General features: G+C 45.6%; 1 long non-coding RNA gene across 1 annotated transcript in view; it reads right to left on the bottom strand.

Annotated features, from left to right (window-relative positions):
- The window catches only part of LOC147708276 (uncharacterized), a 140,067-nt gene that overhangs the window by 8,037 nt on the left and 109,469 nt on the right, over window positions 1-22,561 (bottom strand). The window contains exons 8-9 of the long non-coding RNA XR_015296494.1: window positions 21,838-21,959; window positions 5,177-5,295 (exon numbers count right to left, since the gene is read on the bottom strand). This is a non-coding gene — a long non-coding RNA (uncharacterized LOC147708276). The remainder of the gene's footprint in view (window positions 1-5,176; window positions 5,296-21,837; window positions 21,960-22,561) is intronic.

Here is a 22,561-nt window from a genome sequence, read left to right as displayed (position 1 = left end):
ACCCTCTCGAGTATACGGGAGAAAGTCTCGGAGTACACTTCTGAAGCTGCTAGGGAGTCGAAATTTAGGGGCAAGTATTGGCTTGCTCACCGATATGGCGAAGGCCTTGGCTGCGACAATGAGACTGGCCCGAGCACCTAATATTATACTGGAGCTTGAAAACCCGGAGGGAGGGGTATTTAGAGACACCGCACAAATCCTCAATTCTTTTTTGACACACTACACCACGCTATACACGTCCACTAGGACTGGTGACCTCCACTTGCAAGAGTACCTGGCCGATGTTTCCCTTGGCTGGCTAAGTGATGCACAGAGGGCTTTTTTGAGTGCCCCTTTCGAATTGGACGAAGTGAGGGAGGCGATCATGAGTATGCGGTCAGGGAAGGCTACCGGGTTAGACGGGATACCAATCGAATTTTATAAAACATATATAGAATTTATGGCTCCGGTATTACGGGAGGTATATGAAGATGCTCTTGAGGTGGGCCACTTACCGCCCTCTATGCATGTAGCACTTATTACATCGCTATTGAAGCCCAGGAAACCGGCAAATAAATGTGAGTCTTACCGGCCCCTTTCCTTGTTAAATTGCGATGTGAAAATACTTGCCAAACTCATTGCTACTCTTATCAGCCTCCTGCTCCCTACCCTGATATTACCCGACCAATCGGATTTTGTGCCTGGCAGGGCGACATCACATAATCTACGTACTTTTTTTTCAATCCTAAACACTGTACACGAAGAACAACCGATGGCTGCCATCTTCCTCGACGCCACTAAGGCTTTTGACTCCCTGGAGTGGGACTATGTGTTCCGAGTCTTGGAGCGGATGGGCTTCCCGGTAATATTTATCTCATGGATCAAGCTCCTATATGAGAGGCCTGTGTCCAGAGTGCTTATTAATGGTGACTTTCCTCTGAATTCCCCATCACCAGAGGCACTAGGCAGGGGTGCCCCCTATCGCCGCTTCTATTTGCGATAGCTACGGAGCCTCTAGCGGCAAAGCTGCGACAACACCACAAAGACAGCGCGCTGCGTGGTTTTCAGAGACAAATACTAATCTCTATGTATGCAGACGATATCACTTTATATGTACGTGACCCTAGCGAAAACCTGAACCCCATTCTTAGAGAATTTATACACTTTGGTCAGCTTTCCGGAGTTCAGATCTATTGGGGTAAGTCGTGCATATTCCCACTCACAACATCTACGACACAATTTGGATTAGATTACCTCACTTGGTGCGAGGGAGATTTCAAGTACTTGGGTATTCACATAGAGAAAGATAGAGATGAACTGCTAAGAGCCAACTATGGCACTACGATGAATCGCATTATTGATAACGTCACGAGATGGATCACACTGCCCCTTTCCATGGCTGGTAGGACATCTTTAATTAAAATGGTGATCCTTCCCCAATAGCTGTACCTGTTTTTGAATATCCCTTTCTACCCTGGCAGGTATTGTTTTCAGCAGCTTCGATCGGAACTCATCAGGCTTGTATGGGGTGGGAAATAACCTTGATTAAAATGGGACATCATGACTAGGCCCTATAATGAGGGCGGGTTTGGCGTACCAGACTTTGAATTGTATTACCAAGCTGCTCAGGCTCACTATGGCTATTTTTGGATTCAACAGCCTAGGTACATGCCTCAGCTGACGGCGGAACACTGGCTGGCCCATCCGATCCCCATAGAGGGCGCGCTATACGCCTTGGTGTCTGGCAGGGACAAAACGCCCACGACCGTGATGAGCACAGTAACTGCATGGACCCGATTGACTACTAGATTAGAAACTGCAATGCTTTATGCGCCGCTGCTGCCGCTTATCACCCACATATGCCCTTATTACAGGAGGCGGGTTTTCGCAGGCTTCTCCACAGTATACACGTTGCGACATGGGGGGACCTGTATCACAATGGAACATTCCGCTCTATGGAACACCAATACGAAGGCATACAGCCATCTCCACTTGACGTCTTTCTATACATTAGGCTACGTCAAGGACTGAAGGCAATTACGCCTGATTTTCCACATGAGCCCCTGGTCTTTACTCCTCTGCAGCACATACTTCAAAATGACACCCCTTGCAAACTGGTATCAACAATATATAGATCAGTACACACACAGATGGATTACCTACAATTGGCGGCTAGAATAAGATGGGACCAAGAACTGGAGGCACCGCTCACAGACAAGCAGTGGGAATTTTGTCTCCAGCAGATAGAGCGTATCTCTTCCAGCAGCAGATACAGAATTATACATTACAAATGTATACACCGACTATATTACACTCCTGCCCGAATGTGTAGGTTTCAACTTCGCACTACTGATAATTGTGACAGGTCCCACGCCCCAGGGGCTGACTTTTTTACATCTGGCGTGGGAGTTCGATTCAGTTCAGCTCTACTTGAATCAGGTGTTCGCAGCACTATCCAAAATGATTAATACTGAGATAACCCCTTCCCCTATCTTGGCTCTTTTAGGATATGTGGAGCCCATACAGGCAGTACACCGCAAATTCATTGCACTAGCCCTGTTGGTGGCCAAAAGAAGAGTTGCATGTAGATGGGGTAGGGGCAGGGCCCCCAAATTTAAGGATTGGCTGCGTGACCTTACTTATTGCCAAGAACAGTTGAATATATATTCAGAATTATTGCAAATCGCCTCCCGGCCCAAAGATATCTGGGCCCCATTGCACTGTTACCTACTACAAGAAACTGACGATACAGAGGGGGAGACGGCTCCTTAAAAGGTCCCTTGAGGATCTTCACTAAGATATTCACTAAGTGTACAGGCACTTACAAGGTACTGAGAATGTAAGGCCGAGCTGATGGGTTGAGTATTATGTAACTTATTGGTCAGGAGGATTGGAAAGTATTAATATGCAGGACTGCATTGGATTTAATTGTCTTGATGTTCTTTGAGACCTGAACATGGGTAGGATGGATGTACTGTTTCTCCTATATGCTCATTTATAGTAGATCTCTCTTTATGGATATGTATTGTTGATACAGGTCACCTGAGATGCATTATGTTTGTAGCTGAGTACATTATAAGACTACTACTAATGATAGTGATATTGTGCTGAAGACTATGTATCCGGATCCCTGGTTCTGTACGTGCATTATAGACTGTGGACTAACTGTGTACATGTAAATGCACTCTTTGATGATGTGTTGTGGCTAAAACTTCCAAAAATAAAGTTTAAAAAAAAAGTCCACTGTTAGCACATTTACTATAAGCAGTACATAAAATCTTGACTTTTATAAAGGGTAAACAGATCAATTCTAGGGAGTCTATCACTGTGAAAATCAACAGCACGTTAGATAATCTCAATTTGTGTTTTTAACCTCCCATACTTCTCTGAATCCCATACCTTATTTGCTAACACTCTCTAAACAACTGTAGCATGTACATTAGGACATAGATAAATAGGTATTTTTGCCAGCCAATTGGCAGCGTACCCATCTTACTTCATTTGTTTTAGGATATGGTACACCAGTAGCAATTAAGCCAGCTGATACGCTGAGCGAGGAAGGGTTATGCTACAGTTAATGGGAATAATAAAAGCTATTAATAGCATGTTCACCATCATAATTTTTGGCAGTTCCTACCAGTTCAGCAACAGTGAAGTTGAGACTCTTATGCTCAAACTTACCTTCATACAAATTTAGAAGTCTCAAAAAATTCCCTAATTTCTTTCATCGTACCACCTTAGTTTTCATTTGGGCATCCTGAACACTAGATCGTACCCCAATCCAAAATGGCGCCTGGGAATGTCGAGTCTCAGCCATTTCAGGGTTTGAATCCCACAAACACTCTTTAGTACCCAAGTAAATTTTACAATTCCCATCAGAGTGAATAAAATAAATTCTAGAACAGCAGAGTACCTAAAATAGCAGCATTCACATTAAAAACAGGTCAAAATGTGTGAAACATCAGCATTTTCAGTGGAAAACGAACTACATGTACAAAATAGCAATTCAGGGCAAAAACGAGGGAAGAGAGCAGCAGCAGCAGCTACTCTGTACGGGGCAACAGATCAATTCTATGGAGTCTGTATTATTGTGAAAATCAACAGCACGTTAGAAAATCGAATCTCAATTTGTGTTTTAACCTCCCATACTTATCAGAATCCCAAGCCTCATTTGCTAACACTCTCTAAACAACGGTAGAATGTACATTAGGAGATAGATAAAGAGATCTTTTTCCCACCAAGTGGCAGCGTACCCATCTCACTTAATTTGTTTTAGGATATGGTACACCAGTAGCAATGAAGCCAGCTGATACGTTGAGCAAGGAAAAGTTATGCTAATGTTAATGGGAATAATAAAAGCGATGATTAGCATGTTCACCATCATCATTTTAGGCAATTCCTACCAGTTCAGCAATAGTGAAGTTGAGACTCTTATGCTCAAACTTACGTACATACAAATTTAGAATTCTAAAAAAATGCCCTAATTTCTTTAATATTACCATCTTAGTTTTCATTTGAGCATCCTGTCTAGCCTACTACTCTTTTCATTACCTACATAACTGTATCCTGCTGCTTAACAGGCAACAGAGTGCCCCTCACGTCAGACAACATCTTGATTTAGCTTTATGATGTCAGAGCGCCTCAGGTCCAATTGTCCTTGTGGAAGCTGACCACAGAAAGGAGGATGAGATATTAGAAGTTCTGCAGTAGGCTACTATCTGTATTCATGGCTGAAAGGCAAGCAGGAGGGGGAATGGTAAATGACTCTGAACCACTCCAAGCACTAGGGCCTTTTTGAAAGTGGGACGGAGATACAAAAATAGAGATTATCCTTACCAACAATCCATCTTAAGTATCAGAGTCCAACATACAGAGTGCAGGGGAAGACGTTAAATGAGCTTCCTTCCGTGAGAATATAATACTATTGTTCTAAAGTGAGATAGTGCATTTCAGCCGCAAAGGCAGCTATTTCCTTGAATGGAACATTGCTAGCATCTGGATCTTAATCATATTTAAGTAGCCTTGGAAGCAGTCAGTCTTTTCTTAACTATCATGACCAACACAATGTGATCCATATTACTTCCATCTTGACAGAAATTATATTCAAGCACAGGCCCCCACTAGAAGGTAGTGATGACATTCAGATGCTGAGAAAGTCTTTTTAATGCCTAAAGGAATGATTGTGAGATTTACTTACCATATAAACTGGTGAAATGATTCTGTATGCCAAAAGACTTTTTTTTTATTTTCTTCAGTCTCGGCAATGCAGAGAAATTCTGTTGTGAAACACTGCAACTGCTGGTCATTCAGTATAATCTGCAGAAGGAAAAGTCCACTGTTAGCACATTAACTATAAGCAGTACAAAAAACTTGATTTTTATAAAGGGTAAAGAGATCAATTCTATGGAGTCTGTATTATTTTGAAAATCAACCTCACATTAGAAAATCAAAACTCAATTTGTGTTTTTAACCTCCCACAATTCTCTGAATCCTATGCCTCATTTGCTAACACTCTCCAAACAAATGTAGCATGTACATTAGGACATAGATAAAGAGATCTTTTGCCAGCAGCATACCCATTTCATTTGATTTGTTTTAGGATATGGTACACCAGTAGCAATTAAGCCAGCTGATAAACTGAGCGAGGAAGAGCTATGAATAGCATCTTCACCATCATCATTTTAGGCAATTCCTACCAATTCAGCAATAGTGAAGTTGAGACTCCTATGCTCAAAATTATGTTCATACAAATTTAGAAGTCTCAAAAAATGCCCCAATTCCTTTAATCTTAACATCTTAGTCTTCATTTGGGCATCCTGTCTACCCTGCTACTCATTTCATTACCAAGATAAATGTATCCTGCTGCTTGTTAGGCAACAGAGTGGCCCTCACGTCAGACAACATCTTGCTTTAGCTTTATGGTGTCAGAGCGCCTCAGGTCCAACTGTCCTTGTGGAAGCTGACCACAAAAAGCAGGATGAGATATCAGAAGTTCTGCAGTAGGCTACTATCTGTATTCATCGCTGCAAGGCAAGCAGGAGTGGGAATGGTAAAGGACTCTGAACCATTCAAAGCACTAGGGCCTTTTTGAAAGTGGTACGGAGATACAAAAATAGAGATTATCCTTACCAACAATCCATCTTAAGTATCGGAGTCCAACAGAGTGCATGGGAAGACGTTAAATGAACTTCCTTCCCTGAGAATATAATACTATTGATCTAAAGTGAGATAGTGCATTTCAGCCACAAAGGCAGTAATTTCCTTGAATGGAAATGAGGAAATAAAATTGACAATTGTGCCCCATCATTTCCCTGTTTCTGCCTGGTAGCCATTTTTATTCAGACAAGCACCCATTTTGTGTGTGTGTCATCCATTTTGTCTTCAGACCCACGAGCAAGACACCCTGCACCTGACATCTCAGTTCATTGACCACACATTCCTGTGGTTCTGCCAATTCTGGGAACCAGCAGCAGATAGTTCCTGTTTTAAGAAATAGTTCCTGTTCTTGACTGTAAGCCAGAGATAAAACCTCCCCGGATGAGGAAGGGCCTTCAACTGAAAAGAGCAAGAACACATTTCAACATCACAAGACATAGGACATGCCCATACCTTGACACATCTTGTTTGGAATTACTGTTTGTCACTTCTGCTTGTCACTTCCTTTTTCTTTCTTTTGCCTACTGATTGGATATGTATAAATATTCTGCTGTGTGAATGAAGCTTTAGACCACTCCTGAACCTGCTGCGTGATGGAGCTCTCCCTTAACTCGAGTTATTGAATAAAGCCTTAACTCTGCAGCATGGACTCCTCTTTCTTTGCCTTCTGATAGCATTCTAGAAATTCCGATTGATGGGGTATTAATTTATTTACCACATTATTCTGGTGCCCGAACAGGGACACTCCCCCTTTTCCACTCGCCGGAGGTCTGGGACCTGGCCCGGCATCCCTCGAGTTCCTTCAACGGATTTCCAGTGCACATCAACGAGGTCTTCTCGCTAACTCCCTCTGGGAATACGGGGAGTTGCGGCCACTCCGGGTCCCACACGAGGCGGTGGTGAAGACGGCGGAGTGTCTCACCCCAGGCCCTAGTCCAGCGGAGAAGACGAGTCCGAGGTCCCGAGATCCCTTCCTGCGCAGCGTCAAGTATCTCGAGATTATGGGAGCCTGAATACTTACTTTTTTTTTTTTCAAAACTGTTTTTATTGAGATTGCTGAAATAAACATCCACAGTGCTCCGAACCCCGGAGGGGCTGTGACAACAATCATGGTTCATATTGTGCGATGCCTTTAATTAACATACCCTCTACTCCCCACTCTGAATACTTACTTTTTGGTGAGTAACTTAGTGTCAGGTTTATTCTTTCAAGTTCAAGACGTGTACAGGTATTTGTGCCAACACGGTCAAGACGAGTCCTGCTTAAAGTAGGACACGCTAGAGAGGTTATCATTTTTGTTTTTGAGATTGTTATAATAATTAAAACCTGCTACCATGCCGTGGTTTTCAAAAATGCACAAGCTAAAAACTAAGAAGGGGCTGCTCGAGGAGGAAGTGGCCATTCCTCCGAAGGACGCCCCCGGTTATTTTATGTATGTTAAACACGGCCTGGGAGCAGTAATGTATTACGATTTGTGGACTGATTACACCAAGAATCTAGAAAACAAATACAAGTGGCCTGAGACGGGGACTTTCAATATGGAATGTATTATGAAAATAGAAGAGCAATTGTGGAAGAGAAAAGCTAGACAGTCTCAATGGGACTCCATAGAATTATGGAGGAAGGAAGCACATAGGAGACAACTGAAAGAATTCAGTAAGTTTATGTAGGGGAGAAGAATGTCAGAACAGGCCAAAGGCGAAAAACTACAGGAACTAGGATATGAGAGATTAGCAGAAGAACTGGTCCGTCATAAAAACGCCCAGACAACAGGACTGTATCCACTCTTACCCACTGACCCTAACCTAGAATCCGGAGAGGGAGAAGTCCCTTCTGCCCCAATTAAAGACACCACAATGGCCTATCTTCTCGAAAGCCCACCCCCTCCTTATATACATACCCCTATTATCCCAGCTCCTCCAGGAAATCAGGGAGGGGGCGTAGGGGGTGGAAACAATAATGAAGAGACATCCAAGTCTGTTGTCTTTCCCCAGAAAGAAGAAATGGACCCATGTGAATATGACCCGACCCCAGGGGAGGGATCCGATGCTATAGTATCACGCACTTTAAGGGTAGATACAGAAGCATTAAGGAACCTTGTTGAAAGTAAGAAATTGTTAGATGCAGCCAGCGAGTTCCTCCGAATGGGGGACAATAAGGACGCCATTACGGCACTAATGAAGAGCAGAGGAAGAGTAAAACTACAACACATATTCTCTTTCCTCGTCTCTTGTCTTCTTAGACAAATAAACAATGAAGGTGTTGGGACCCCGGCGGTGTTTCGCACGTTGTTCGACAGCCTATCAGATTATAGTGATAAGTCGACCATAAGTGAAGTAATACTTCGATTTGCTGAACAGGTTGTCAAGTACCGAAAGACCGCTGGAGGAACTACACAGCTCGCGGTCCGCCAGACGGACCGAGAGAAAGTGACCCAGAAAAGAACGGAAAACAAAAGAAGTAGGGACATTAGGTTTCCCCAACCTTGCCAGGGATACTGTACGGAAGGTCCCTCACCTGAGGAGTCATTCGAAAATACTGTACTAGCCTTAGATGACTGGCTCGATATGGAGCCGGTATTAACACCCAAGGAAAAGGAAGTGGCCAGAGCTGCAGCCCAATGGGCTGCATGTCCCTCCATATATCGGGATGACCTGGTAGCCCAACTATACCATGCCTTAATTCCACGTGAACAAAGATTAGCAAGCATATATATGGCCAACACCTCATCACCCTAATGGAGATGTGGTGTTCTCGAAATCAGCCCACATTGATCCAATTATTAGAAGACTGCGTGCACGACAAATATCTGCATGATGCACCCTCATTTTTAAACAGGTTCTTCGAACTCCGAGCTAAATGCCACGAACAACTTAATAATCAGGGCCCAGTACTGACTCGGGGTAACTACCCTCTCTGAGAAGTACACCCTAGGTTAACTACTGCAGGAGTGCTAGAACGAGTCTTCATATACACACCTCTGACCAAGTTAGAAATGCTTGAAATGAAGAAAATTGTCCCTGCGCACGAAAAAGACCCCGTAGCTTTCTTCCGGGAGCTCGGAGATGTCCTGCGAATGGGCAGTCTGGACATCCTTGCTCTACTTAAAGTACTCTTGCCTGGGGGTATTCATGGCAAATTAAAGGAAAAGGACTGGCAGGTGGATACACACAAAATAAAATGGGCAGAATTAGAGGCAGAAGATACCGGCCGAGAGCCTGGCCAACCGTTGGGTGCCAAGGTAAAGGCATTACCCAACGCCCTAATGGCAGTCCTCCCACAACTATTGGCCACTAAGAAAGAGGACTGGGGAGCCATTTTGGCGTGCAAAAAAAAAGTAGATGAGGATGTGGGGGATTACTATACCAGGCTAGAACGATGTTTCACTGCCAATAGTGGTCTCACTCCATCCAGCGAGTCTTACATGCACCTCTTTGTATCCAAATTGGTAGAGCATGCACTTCCCCAGGTAAAGAATAGAGTGTTGAAAGTAGAAAGTACTTGGCAGGCGAATACAGCCTCTCAGATGCTGCAGATGTTACAATACCATCAGAATAGACTCGGTGAAGAAAGTGAGCAAGATAAACGCAGAATGAAAGAAACAAAAATAAAAGCACTAGTAGCACAGACCGTGACAACACCTGTTGTACAGAAGGAGGGAGGACAGGATAGGACATGCTGTAATTATTGTAAAAAGCCAGGACATTTTGTACGCGAATGCCCGGTCCTTAAACACAATTTGGCCACCGGATAGACGAAGCCCCGTGTCTATCCTCACCGGCAGGACCAACCCTCGACAGGACAAAATAATGCACCCCCCACTCAGTCTCAGATGTAATTCAGGGAAAACTGAAATTTTACCGTTTGGTCCCCACAACCTGTTTTCCACTAAGCAGTGGTGGCCTGAAGATGCTGAAGCCCCTCCCAATACCATCTCCTCTGCCCACAACTCAGGTGTCAAGTTTGATGACTTATTGTCATTTAAGCAACAAGCAACTAGTGTGGCTGGCACATGCTTCCATATCATCTGAATGCTCAGGAAATGTTTTGACCTCCTCCCACTGTCAACAAGGAAAACGGCAGCGGTGGCGCTTATAACATCAAGACTGGACTACTGCAACAGCCTGTATGCGGGAGCAAATAAATCTGTGCTCCACAGGCTGCAGATAGTCCAGCATGCCACCGCTCGCCGGGTTCTTGGTTGGCCTAGGGAATCATCTGCCTCAGCTGCACTCAACGCCCTTAATTGGCTCCCAATACACAAACGTTTTTTATTTAAAATTTTAGTTATTACCTTTAGAGCTTTCCATTCACAAGGGCCCAGGTATCTCTCTAAAGGCTTTAAATGCCACCTACCCATCCGGAGTTTGAGATCTTCCAACCAAAACTTACTAGTTATTCCAAAATTCAGGCTTGCCACCAAAGGTGGAAAATCTCTTGCCGTTTTGGGCTCCAGAGCATGGACTAAACTGCCACCTCCGCTCCGGCAAATCTCATCCGAATCTCTTTTCAGGAAAGCCCTGAAGACCTGGGTTTTCACGCTTACTGATGCTGCCTGTAAAGCCTTAGTGTAAAGGATGTAAGTTCTCTGTAAATTGTCTCAGCTAACAAACCTTTTCCATTATGGGTTGGTATTAAGCGCCAAGATGCTCCTTGGAGTGGTAGAATGCGCTATAGAAATGTATTACACATTACATTACATTACATGTATATCGGACAAGACTTCATTGCTGATTCATACCCTGATTTCTCATGAAGATGCCCAGAGAGAGGTAGTGAGCATGCCCGCCCTTAATACCCATCCCTGTAGATCAGAAGGGTCCCTATGTAGATGTCTCAATACTGGGGGAGGAACGGAAGTTCCTATTGGACACAGGTGCGAGCAAATCCACTGTCAGTCATAGACAACTTCCAGAGGTTCCTCTCTCGGGCCGATAAAATATATCTCTGGGTTTCTCAGGACAACCAGTAGTTAACAAGACCTCCAGACCCTTGCCCCTCACACTGGGACCCCTTACTACCATGACAGATCTTGTCTTTACAGATACCTGCCCCGAAAATGTATTAGGAATAAATCAATTAAAAGAACTAGGAGCTGTCATAGTCTGTTCCCCTCAAGATGTCCGATTGTTTCTGCGTGACTTCAAGGGTCACTACACTTCCAGGGACCTGGACAGCAGACTGGCGTCTCTACCACAGCATTTGTGGGCCAAAGATTCGACAGACGTCGGGTGCATGGCAATTCCACCACACAAGGTCACGCTGAAAGAAGGTGTCACTCTACCACGCCTTAAGCAATATAAGATACCACCTGCTGCAGAAATGGCCCTCCTAAAAATAATTGAGGATCTCATTCAGTCTGGGGTAGTCAAAGAAACACCTTTCAACGTCTGTAATTCACCTGTTCTGCAGATCCATAAGAGGACGGTACCAGACTCACCTCCAGTGTACAGATTAGTGGTAGACCTGCGAAAACTCAATGAATGTGTATTACCCCAACATCCAGTGGTCCCAGACATTTCAACTCTACTTACCACTATTGATGCACAAGCTTCATGGTTCACGGTAATAGATTTAAAGAATGCATTCTTTAGTATCCCTATTCATCCAGACAGCCAGTACCTCTTTGGCTTCTCCCTCCAAGGGCGGAGCTTTCAATTTACAAGAGCACCTCAAGGCTTCACTGAAAGTCCAAGCGTATACAGCCAGGCCCTAAAAAGACAATTGGACACAGTACATGTCCCCCCTGAAACAGCCCTACTACACTATGTTGACGATATACTCATTACTGCCCGATCGGAACAAAAATGCTGCGAAGCCTCCCTCATGGTCCTCCCGTTTTTAGCTGATAATGGCCACAAGGTATCACCTTCCAAGCTACAATTCTGTCTACAGCAAGTGGCTTATCTAGGGCACTTGCTGTCAAAGGAGGGTAGGCAACTTACACCAGAACGCATAAAACTCATAACCGCCATGACAAGACCTCAAACACAGAAACAAGTCAGGGCTTTCGTGGGACTTACTTCGTATTGCAGACAGTGGATTCCACAACATGCCCTCATTTCTAAACCCCTCGTCAACCTTACCACAGCAGAGGTTGCACAACATCCACAGTTACCGTGGTTGGAGGAACATGAACAAGCTTTTCAGATCCTTAAACAAGCTCTCTGCCAAGCTCCAGTGTTAGCAACCCCTGACTACCTGAAAACTTTTGCGCTCTTTGTGACTGAGAAGGATGGCACCACCATGTCCGTTCTGACAAATGATCAGGCAGGCAGAAAAAGACCGTGTGCATATTTAAGTATTCCTGATCCAGTTGCACGGGCTCTTCCTGCATGCCTGAAATCGGTAGCGGCCACAGCCCAAGCAATCCGACAAAGTGACTCCATCGTGCTAGGACGCCCATTAACTGTTCATGTACCCCATTCAGTGGAGTTGCTCTTAAACAGAACTCAGACCCAACACCTCATGGTGGCTAGATTGACAGGTTACGAAATGACACCCTTCCAGCTACACAATAATTCACAGATGCAACATCCTAAATCCAGCCACATTATTGCCCATTTATGACACACAACCAACAATACATGATTGTAGTGTCGAGGTAGAGCTAGTAACTAAACCCAGACAAGACTTACTAGACACCCCCCTTTGTGACCCAGATAAGACATTGTTCGTGGACGGCTCCTGTATGCGTCTCACAACAGGAGAATTAGCAGCTGCCTACGCAGTCACCACCGGAACTACTGTTCTTGAATCACACAGGATCTTCATACTATTTGACCAAGCAGCTGAACTGATAGCACTCATACGCGCCTGCCATTTAGGAAAAGATCTAGTCATCAATGTGTACACCGATTCCCAGTATGCATTCGGAGTAGTACACAATTTCGGCACCCTGTGGAAGGAAAGAGGATTCCTCACATGGACCAAAATTCAACACTACAAACTTATCACACAATTACTGGAAGCCATACACCTGCCCAAACTAATATCAATAATTAAATGTAAAGCGCACACAAAGGGGACAGATGACATCAAGGGAAATGAGCTTGCAGACCTCACAGCCAAAAAGACAGCCCAGAGAATTACTAACACTACAGAACAACAAAGCACACACAGTTCGAGATCCTTTCCAAGACGTACACAGTGTACAAAAACATGACACACACTCCGAGATACAGGAATGGAAAGACAATGGAGGGGTACAGACAGAACAGGGATGGATGATTCCAGAAAGAGCTGTGTGGTACCTACCGGATGCGATGGTCCAGGTTATCATCAATACCATACATGGACCAGCGCATTTGGGGGAAAAAGGCATGTTGGACAGCGGTCCTACGCTGCAACGATTCCCTACTTCCTGGTCGCCATTCTCGAGGGCGAGGTGCGCCACGAGACACGCCCACCTCTGTTGGCCACGCCCCCTCACCATTGGTATAAATAGTGCGCGCAGCTCTAAGGCGCGACACTGACATTGACGAGCTACTCCTGAGGCGGAAGCCGGGAGCGCAAAAGCTTATTTTAAAATCTTGTGATACTTTGCTTTTTAAAAACTCACCAAGCTACTTGCACTTCCTCGCACTTTGTGAACAGCGGTCCTACGCTGCAACGATTCCCTACTTCCTGGTCGCCATTCTCGAGGGCGAGGTGCGCCACGAGACACGCCCACCTCTGTTGGCCACACCCCCTCCAACGCCCCTTCCACCCATCATAAATCATGTGCCTTGGCGGACTAACGCAGCGGGCGCGACGATTGGGCGCCGAAGGCGCGCTTAAGGCAAGCTCGTCTGCGCTCGTCCGTGACCGGCCGGGACTAGGGGCATACCACTCTGCCCGCCTCACCATTTATTCCCCTTCTCAACTACGTTGCCTCCAGGGCCCTTGGCCGTTACCTGCCTCCACTCGCTCTCGTATTTCGCTTCTTGGCCTGTCTCCTCCCGCTCCTCCCACCATTCCCCTTCCCCAACCTGCCCCCTCTCCTCCTTCCAGAGGTAGCGTTGCTCCTGCTTCCTCCAGAGCCCTTACGGCTTTTTATTTAAACACTAGGTCTGCAGTAGCCCACGCCCACGAACTCTCGGTTCTGCTGGATCTTCATTCCCCTGATTTGCTTTTTTTAACGGAAACCTGGTTCTGCAATGACTCCCTCCCTGTCCTACTGGCTACCCTTCCAACGCCATATTACGCTATCCGTGCAGATCGTTTAAATGGCAGAGCTGGGGGCGGGGTGGCGGTCATTGCCAGAACTGACCTTCCCTTTCAAACCCTGTCCTTACCAGATATTGCTACCACGGAGTATCTAGCCATCCGTACTACCTCCATCACGCCCCCTCTTACTTGTATACTCATTTATCGTCCCCCTCAATCCGCTTTATTGTTTCTCTCGGACTTTCTGGAAGTTTTGGCCACTGTCGCAGTCAACAATTCTTCCATTTTGCTTTTGGGTGATTTTAATTTCTGGCCTTCTGACCCAGCCGAATGTCCATCTTCTAAAGAATTTTCAGACACCCTCCACTCTCTTAATTTCATTCCTCATATTCACTCTCCCACTCACATCAAGGGTCATACTCTTGACCAGATTTGGTCCCTAAATTGCCCGGTAGAGTCCCCCTCTGTCTCGCCCTGCACTTGGTCTGACCATCACTTGATTTCTTTTTCTCTCCCTATCCACCCTCAGGTCAAGCCCTCACTCCCGAAAAACATCTGGGTTCGTGCTTGGGGCTGAGTGGACCCGGATAGTCTAGCCTCCCTACTTACCACTTCCCTCCCCTCCCTGAAAAACCTGTCTACCCGCTCCCAGGTCACGGCCATTGGTCAATGGCTCTCTGCAGGCTGTGACTCTATTGCTCCCCTGAAGCGAGTCTCAACCAAACAAGAGAAGGACGCCAATCAGTGGTTCAATCAAGATCTTAAAGCCACTAAACTGGCGGTTCGTCGAGCGGAGCGAGCCTGGAGGAAAAACTACTGCCCCTCTTTGCGTCTAGAGTTCATTAACATCCTGACTCTATACAAAAAGAACATCTTGGAGGCAAAAACCATCTATTTCTCCTCCAAAATTCTCGCAGCCGAAAACAAATCGAAGGAAATCTTTTCGATTGTCCATAATTTGGCGTTTTCGGACAGAACCTCCCTCAAACCCACTCCTTTCCAGGAACTTTATCACTTCCTCAATAACTTTTTTATTCAAAAAATCGCCATTATTAAAGCTAACATCTCCCTTCCTTCCCCCACTTTTGTGGACCCTCAGTGTCCTCCCCCTAAGGTTCACCTCACTGCCCTTCCACCTTTAACTAAAGAATCTCTGACTGCTATAATCCCACTCGTCAAATCTGGTTCCCCACTAGATCCCTGCCCGGCCCATATTCTCCGTCACATTTTCCTCAGTTGTCCAGACCCTCCCCTCCACGCTCTTAATAGCTCTCTTTCTCAGGGCGTGGTACCTAACTCACTCAAATCTGCTATCATTGTCCCTATATTGAAAAAACCGGGCGCCGATCCCTCAGTCCCAGCTAATTTTCGCCCCATCTCTCTCCTGCCGTTTCTGGCGAAAGTTCTCGAGCGCCATGTTACTTCCGCCTTGAGTTCTTTCGTGGAGAAGAATGGGGTCCTCGCCCCCCGCCAGGCCGGGTTTCGCCCACACACTCCACGGAGTCCGTAGTGCTCTCGGTCCTTGATAACCTCAGGGAGGGAATGGACACCAGCCAACCTCAGGCCTTGGTCCTCCTCGATCTCTCAGCCGCTTTTGACACGGTGGATCATTCCATCTTGCTCTCCCGTGTCAGGGCGGCGGGGATCGGGGGCACGGCGTTGGTCTGGTTATCCTCCTTCCTGAGGGACCGCACCCAGGCTGTCCGCCTGGGTGATTTCACTGCGGACTTCCGCGATGTTCAGTGCGGGGTTCCCCAAGGCTCCTCCCTTTCCCCCTCTTATTTAACCTTTACATCTCTCCTCTTATTTTTTCATTGCAACAAATGGAGGTCGCAGTATTTAATTATGCGGACGACCTCCAGCTTGTCTTTAATCTTTCCTCCTCCCCTGACTCCGCTCTTAATTTTCAAACCATCATGATTCACATCCGTGACTGGATGAACCACAATCATCTTAAACTCAACCCAGACAAAACAGAGCTGGTGTTGACTGGTGGTTCATCCAGCCCCTGGTCCCCCATCTTTTGGCCCCCTCCCCTTGGCTCCCCACCTGCCCCCTCTACCTCAGTCAAAAATCTAGGCATCAAGCTCAACTCCCAACTCACCCTTCACTCCCAGGTCAGCTCTGTGGTTTCCTCTTCTTTTCTGGCACTGCGTACCATACGCAAGGTGTCCCGGTTTTTTTCATTTGATGCACTAAAACTGATCACCCTCGCCATGGTCGTGTCCCGCCTGGATTATGGCAACGCCCTATATGCAGGTATTCCTGCATATAGTCTCCGGCGGTTGCAGCAGATCCAAAACCAGGCGGCGCGCCTGGTGTTCAAACTTCCTAAGTCCCACCATACCACTCCCCTTCTAAAGTCCCTACATTGGCTTCCTGTCTGTGCTCGTGTCCAGTTCAAACTTGCTTCTATCACCTTTCAAGCACGACTGGGCACGGCACCGGCTTTTATCTCATCTGAGATTATCCCCTATGTTCCCTCTAGGGAACTGCGGTCTTCTACCCAATCCCTTCTTACTGTCCCACGGTTCCGGAGAAAGAAATGGGGAGGCTCTAAATTTGCGACCCTTGCTCCGATTTTCTGGAACTCATTGCCTTTGGAGCTCAGAGCGTCAACCTCGTACCTACTGTTCCGGAAACAGCTCAAGGCACATCTTTTTGCTAAATTTTTTAATTAATATTTCACTTCTCACCCCCATTTAGCTTCCGCCCTCCTGTCCAGTTCTCGGTCAGTTTAGCGCCATGAAACCGCTGGTGTACGTGCGCTGTATAAATAATTTTAAATAGAAATAGAAATAGAAATATGGTACAACAAGCACCTTGGAGCAGCAGCAAAGCAACGAGCAAAGACACGTATGATATGTTCCCAAAACAATCCAGGGAAAGGTACCCCAGTCGAGCAAGGTGGGTTCCATCCACCAGACCACCCATTCGAAGTTCTTCAGATGGATTATATCCAAATGGATAGATGTAGGGGACTGAAATATGTCCTGGTGGTCATATTTGCCCTGACCAGATGGGTAGAATCCTATCCGGTCCCTGATTATACAGCAGCCACGACAGCTAAACAACTGGTCAGAGAATTCTTCCCCCGATATGGGCTGCCCCGCGTCATCTTCTCAGATAACGGCCAGCCCTTCTCTTCAGAGCTCATGAAACACGTCTCACTCCTCCTAGGCTATACCTGGAAGGTCCACTGTGTCCAACACCCGCAGGCTGCAGGACTGGTAGACAGATATAATCAGACCCTCAAGACTAAACTAGCGAAGGTAGTGGCAGAGAAAGGGGTGGATTGGGTCACAGCACTTCCAATGGCACTGTTCTATGCCAGGATGATCCAGCATTCAAGGACAGGACTAGCCCCCTATGAAATTGTGGTTGGTACACCCCCTAACATATGGGGAATACCCAGACCCAAGTCCATTACTGATGTTGATAGCGCTGTTCTGACAGATTACCTGGCTTCCTTGATGTCTGCACTCCGTTCTTGTCGTTCACAGGTGGCTGCAGCCTTCCCAGACAAAACCAACCCTGAAGAGCACACCATCTGACCCGGGGACTGGGTCTTGGTCCGCAACTTCGACAGAACAAATCCCCTCCAGCCCAGGTGGAAAGAGCCGAAGTTGGTGCTCCTGACTACGCAAACTGCAGTGAAGATTGAAGGCAGAAAAGTCTGGTTACATGCCAGTCATTGTAAAAAGTACTTTGGAGAAATAGACTCCCTTGCCAGCACTGCCAAACCTAGTGACACTGTGACTGAACAATCCTCGTTGCCCTTAGAACAGACCCCACAACAGGAATATAAATCAAAGTTGAGGTCTGCCACCCGGACTCTGGCTGATTAAGCCCACGGACACAGGTCCAGTGGTGAAGTGGTCAGAGCATGGGGACAGACTCAGACACCCTGACTATGTGGGAGAAAGAGAAAGTGAGACGCTGAAAGAAGAATGTCAAGAAGTTGCATAGCAGCTCTATCATATGTTTAATAATACTGTTATTCTTGATAACTATCATGACGTGTCTCGGTTGGGTCCTCCACATTGTCTTCCCGCCAGCACCACATACCTCCCATGCACCTAACGGCACCCAGGAACACACATATCATGACCTACCCCCTCATGAGCAAGCCCATAGACTAGCCCTGCAGAATAATACCTTTATACAGAAGCTACACTATACTCATCAAGCCAGCAATAGCACAGATTGCTGGATATGTGAGCGCCTCCCACCTCATCAAAAGAAAGGTGGGATGCCTCTCTTCCCCTTCCCGTTTTCTTATAATGGGACTTGTGAGGCCTGGTTCGCCCTGATAACAGCCGACAACACTACCCCCACCTCCTTCCCTGATGGAAATAATTCATGCAAGAATGGGTTGCTTTGGGGGCACTTGAATAAGGTCCTTAATGCTGCCTGCTACCCAAATGAGGATGGAAATCCACAGGCGACAGGTACGGCTCTAGAAAGCGAAGAATACAAGCAGGGGAACGTGACCATGTCCTATAGGATATTAAATACCAAACCTAAAAGGAATACCGGGCCCCCTTCCATCTCGGTCTCAACAGTAAAAGGGCACCTGTGCGTCCGGAAAAGTAAAATGGCTCTGTTCAATTAGTATTATAGACAAGACAGGAGTATAACCCATAGACCAAGTCAGGACTGGGTAGGTAAGATACAACTAGAACACAGTGTCCTGAAAGGTGAAAGTCAGTAGACAATTATAGATAGCATTCGCATAGCATTACTTTGGTGGGCAAGAAGGAGATTACTCATTTTTTAAGTCAAAAGGTAAATATTCATCTTTATGTGGGAACATTTGTTTCAAGGTCGGATATATACAGTTAAGAACATCACTGCATAGAATGTAATGACAACCACATGGAACTTGGTGCAGCAAACATGTATAAATAGTGCAGGTGGCGACGCAAGTGAAAGGAAAACAGCGTAGTTGGCGCACTGTGCATAAGGTGCAGACTATTTACAGTGAGTGGCTAAAACGGCGCATGTGACATTGTGATATCACAGTGGGCACAATTGATTTGATTTGAATCTAAAGCCACTAAGGAGAAGTGCGCCTATTGGTCAGGCTGCTAGGTCGACGGCGTTTCGATCCAGAGCATTTAGGATCATCATCAGGACTGGTTGTCTGAATTAGGAAGTGCTGGAAGGATCCTTGAGGATTGGAATCCTTGTAACCAACAAGAAGGGGATGACTTAAGGCAGCCAGGTGAGTCACAAAATAATTGGAGTCTGGGCTAATTGGAAGAGCTCGCTGGAGACTTCAGCGCTCGAACCGGCCGTGTGAATCAGCCGTACTCGGTATGTATTTGCTGGGGAACTCAGCGTTCTAGCCGGCCGTGTCAATCAGCCGTGCTGTGTGTGCGCTGATTAGATCAGCGCGTCTATCCGGACATCGGGGAAGGCAGTTCTGAGATCCTTCCAGCACTTCCTAATTCAGACAACCAGTCCTGATGATGATCCGAAATGCTACGGATCGAAACGCCGTCGACCTAACAGCCTGACCAATGTCACATGCGCCGTTTTAGCCACTCACCATAAATAGTCTGCGCCTTATGCACAGTGCGCCAACTACGCTGTTTTCCTTTCACTTACGTCGCCACCTGCACTATTTATTCACGTTTGCTGCACCAAGTTCCATGTGGTTGTCATTACATTCTATGCAGTGCTGTTCTTAACTGTATATATCCGACCTTGAAACAAATATTACCACATGAAGATGACCTTTTGACTTAAAAAATGAGTATTCTCCTTCTTGCCCACCCAAGTAATGCTATGTGCATGCTATCTATAATTGTCTACTGACTTTCACCTTTCAGGAAACTGTGTTCTAGTTGTATCTGTTCCATTAGGACACAGTGACTGCCATACCGCTTTGAGGACAAAGGAAAATCATCATTTCCAGCATCTCGCCATACTTATTTTGTCTGCGGGCAAATGGCCTATGTGCAGCTGCCCTTGAACTGGGGGGGGGGAACATGCTACATAGTATTTCTGCTACCCCCTGTCTTTGTGGCCCCATCCACTTACCACTGAGACCTCCTAGTGCCCCATATTAGACATAAAAGAACAATCGACACCTCCGGGGTTGATCAAACGGAAACTACATGGGAACAATATACAGACTTCAACAAAGGTTTCTTTTTCTTTGTCGGTCCTGTGCAGAACAGCAAACTCATACGCAGGTTGCCAAGGATCCTGGAGGCTGTTGTAAATCAGACGGCGTCTGCCATGGGGAATTTGACTCAGGAACAGTCTGCCATAAGATTGGTTGCTCTCCAAGACCACCTTGTCCTTGACATCATCCTGGCTGACATGGGCGGAGCCTATAAAATTATCGGCTCTAGCTGCTGTGTTTTCATTCCTGATAACTCTCAGTCTGTATATACGGCTATAACAAAATTACACAAGATAGCCACCAGCCTACATCAAGAACCTGGCACTTGGACATGGTCTGACTGGTTTTGGAAAATAGTATCATCCTGGGGGCTGGGAATTGCTGTCAGCAACAGGCATAATACTCCTGGTAATAACTGGATGCTGCCTTTGTATCCAATGTGGCCCCGCTCTGTGCAGACTATGCGCTGCAAGCTGCATTCCACCACGTATCCAGCAGAAAGAAAAGGAAAGAATTATTCTACAGGAATGCATAGACAATCTCATGCAAATTGAGATATAGAAACAGGTACACTCTGGGGCAAGGAGGGAATGAGGAAATAAAATTGACAATTGTGCCCCATCATTTCCCTGTTTCTGCCTGGTAGCCATTTTTATTCAGACAAGCACCCATTTTGTGTGTGTCATCCATTTTGTCTTCAGACCCACGAGCAAGACACCCTGCACCTGGCATCTCAGTTCATTGACCACACATTCCTGTGGTTCTGCCAATTAAGGGAACCAGCAGCAGATAGTTCCTGTTTTAAGAAATGTTCCTGTTCTTGACTGTAAGCCAGAGATAAAACCCCCCGGATGAGGAAGGGCCTTTAACTGAAAACAGCAAGAACACATTTCAACATCACATGCACTCTCACGAGACATAGGACATGCCCCTACCTTGACACATCTTGTTTGAAATTACTGTTTGTCACTTCTGCTTGTCACTTCCTTTTTCTTCCTTTTGCCTACTGATTGGATATGTATAAATATTCTGCTGTGTGAATGAAGCTTTAGACCACTCCTGAACCTGCTGGGTGATGGAGCTCTCCCTTAACTCGAGTTCTTGAATAAAGCCTTAACTCTGCACCACGGACTCCAATTTCTTTGCCTTCTGATAGCATTCTAGAAATTCCGATTGATGGGGTATTAATTTGTTTACCACAGAACATTGCTAGCATCAGGATTTAAATCATGTTTAAGTAGCCTTGGAAGGAGTCAGTCTTTTATTAACTATCATGACCAACACAATGTGATCCATATTACTTCCATCTTGACAGAAATTATATTCAAGCACAGGCCCCCACTGGAAGATAGTGAGGACATTCAGATGCTGAGAAAGTCTTTTTAATGCCTAAAGGAATGATTGTGAGATTTACTTACCATATAAACTGGTGAAATGATGCTATATGCCAGAAGACTGCTTCTTTTTTATTTTCTTCAGTCTCGGCAATGCAGAGAAATTCTGTTGTGAAACACTGCAACTGCTGGTCATTCAGTATAATCTGCAGATGGAAAAGTCCACTGTTAGCACATTTACTATAAGCAGTACAAACAATCTTGATTTGTATAAAGGGTAAAGAGATCAATTCTATGAAGTCTGTATTATTTTGAAAATCAACCTCACTTTAGAAAATCAAATCTCAATTTGTGTTTTTAACCTCCCACAATTCTCTGAATCCCATGCCACATTTGCTAACACTCTCCAAACAACTGTAGCATGTACATTAGGACATAGATAAAGAGATATTTTACCAGCCAATTGGCAGCGTACCCATCTCATTTAATTTGTTTTAGGATATGGTACACCAGTAGCAATTAAGCCAGCTGATAAACTGAGCGAGGAAGAGCTATGCTACAGTTAATGGGAATATTAAAAGCTATGAATAGCATCTTCACCATCATCATTTTAGGCAATTCCTACCAATTCAGCAAGAGTGAAGTTGAGAATCTTATGCTCAAAATTACGTTCATACAAATTTAGAAGTCTCAACAAATGCCCTAATTTCTTTAATATTAACATCTTAGTCTTCATTTGTGCATCCGGTCTACTCTGCTACTCATTTCATTACCAAGATAAATGTATCCTGCTGCTTGTTAGGCAATA

This window comes from Lissotriton vulgaris, chromosome 6 (genome assembly GCF_964263255.1).
Source record: "Lissotriton vulgaris chromosome 6, aLisVul1.2, whole genome shotgun sequence".
NCBI lineage: Eukaryota > Metazoa > Chordata > Amphibia > Caudata > Salamandridae > Lissotriton > Lissotriton vulgaris.
Note: the sequence above shows the minus strand (reverse complement) of the source record. Positions and strands in the feature narration are given on the sequence as shown.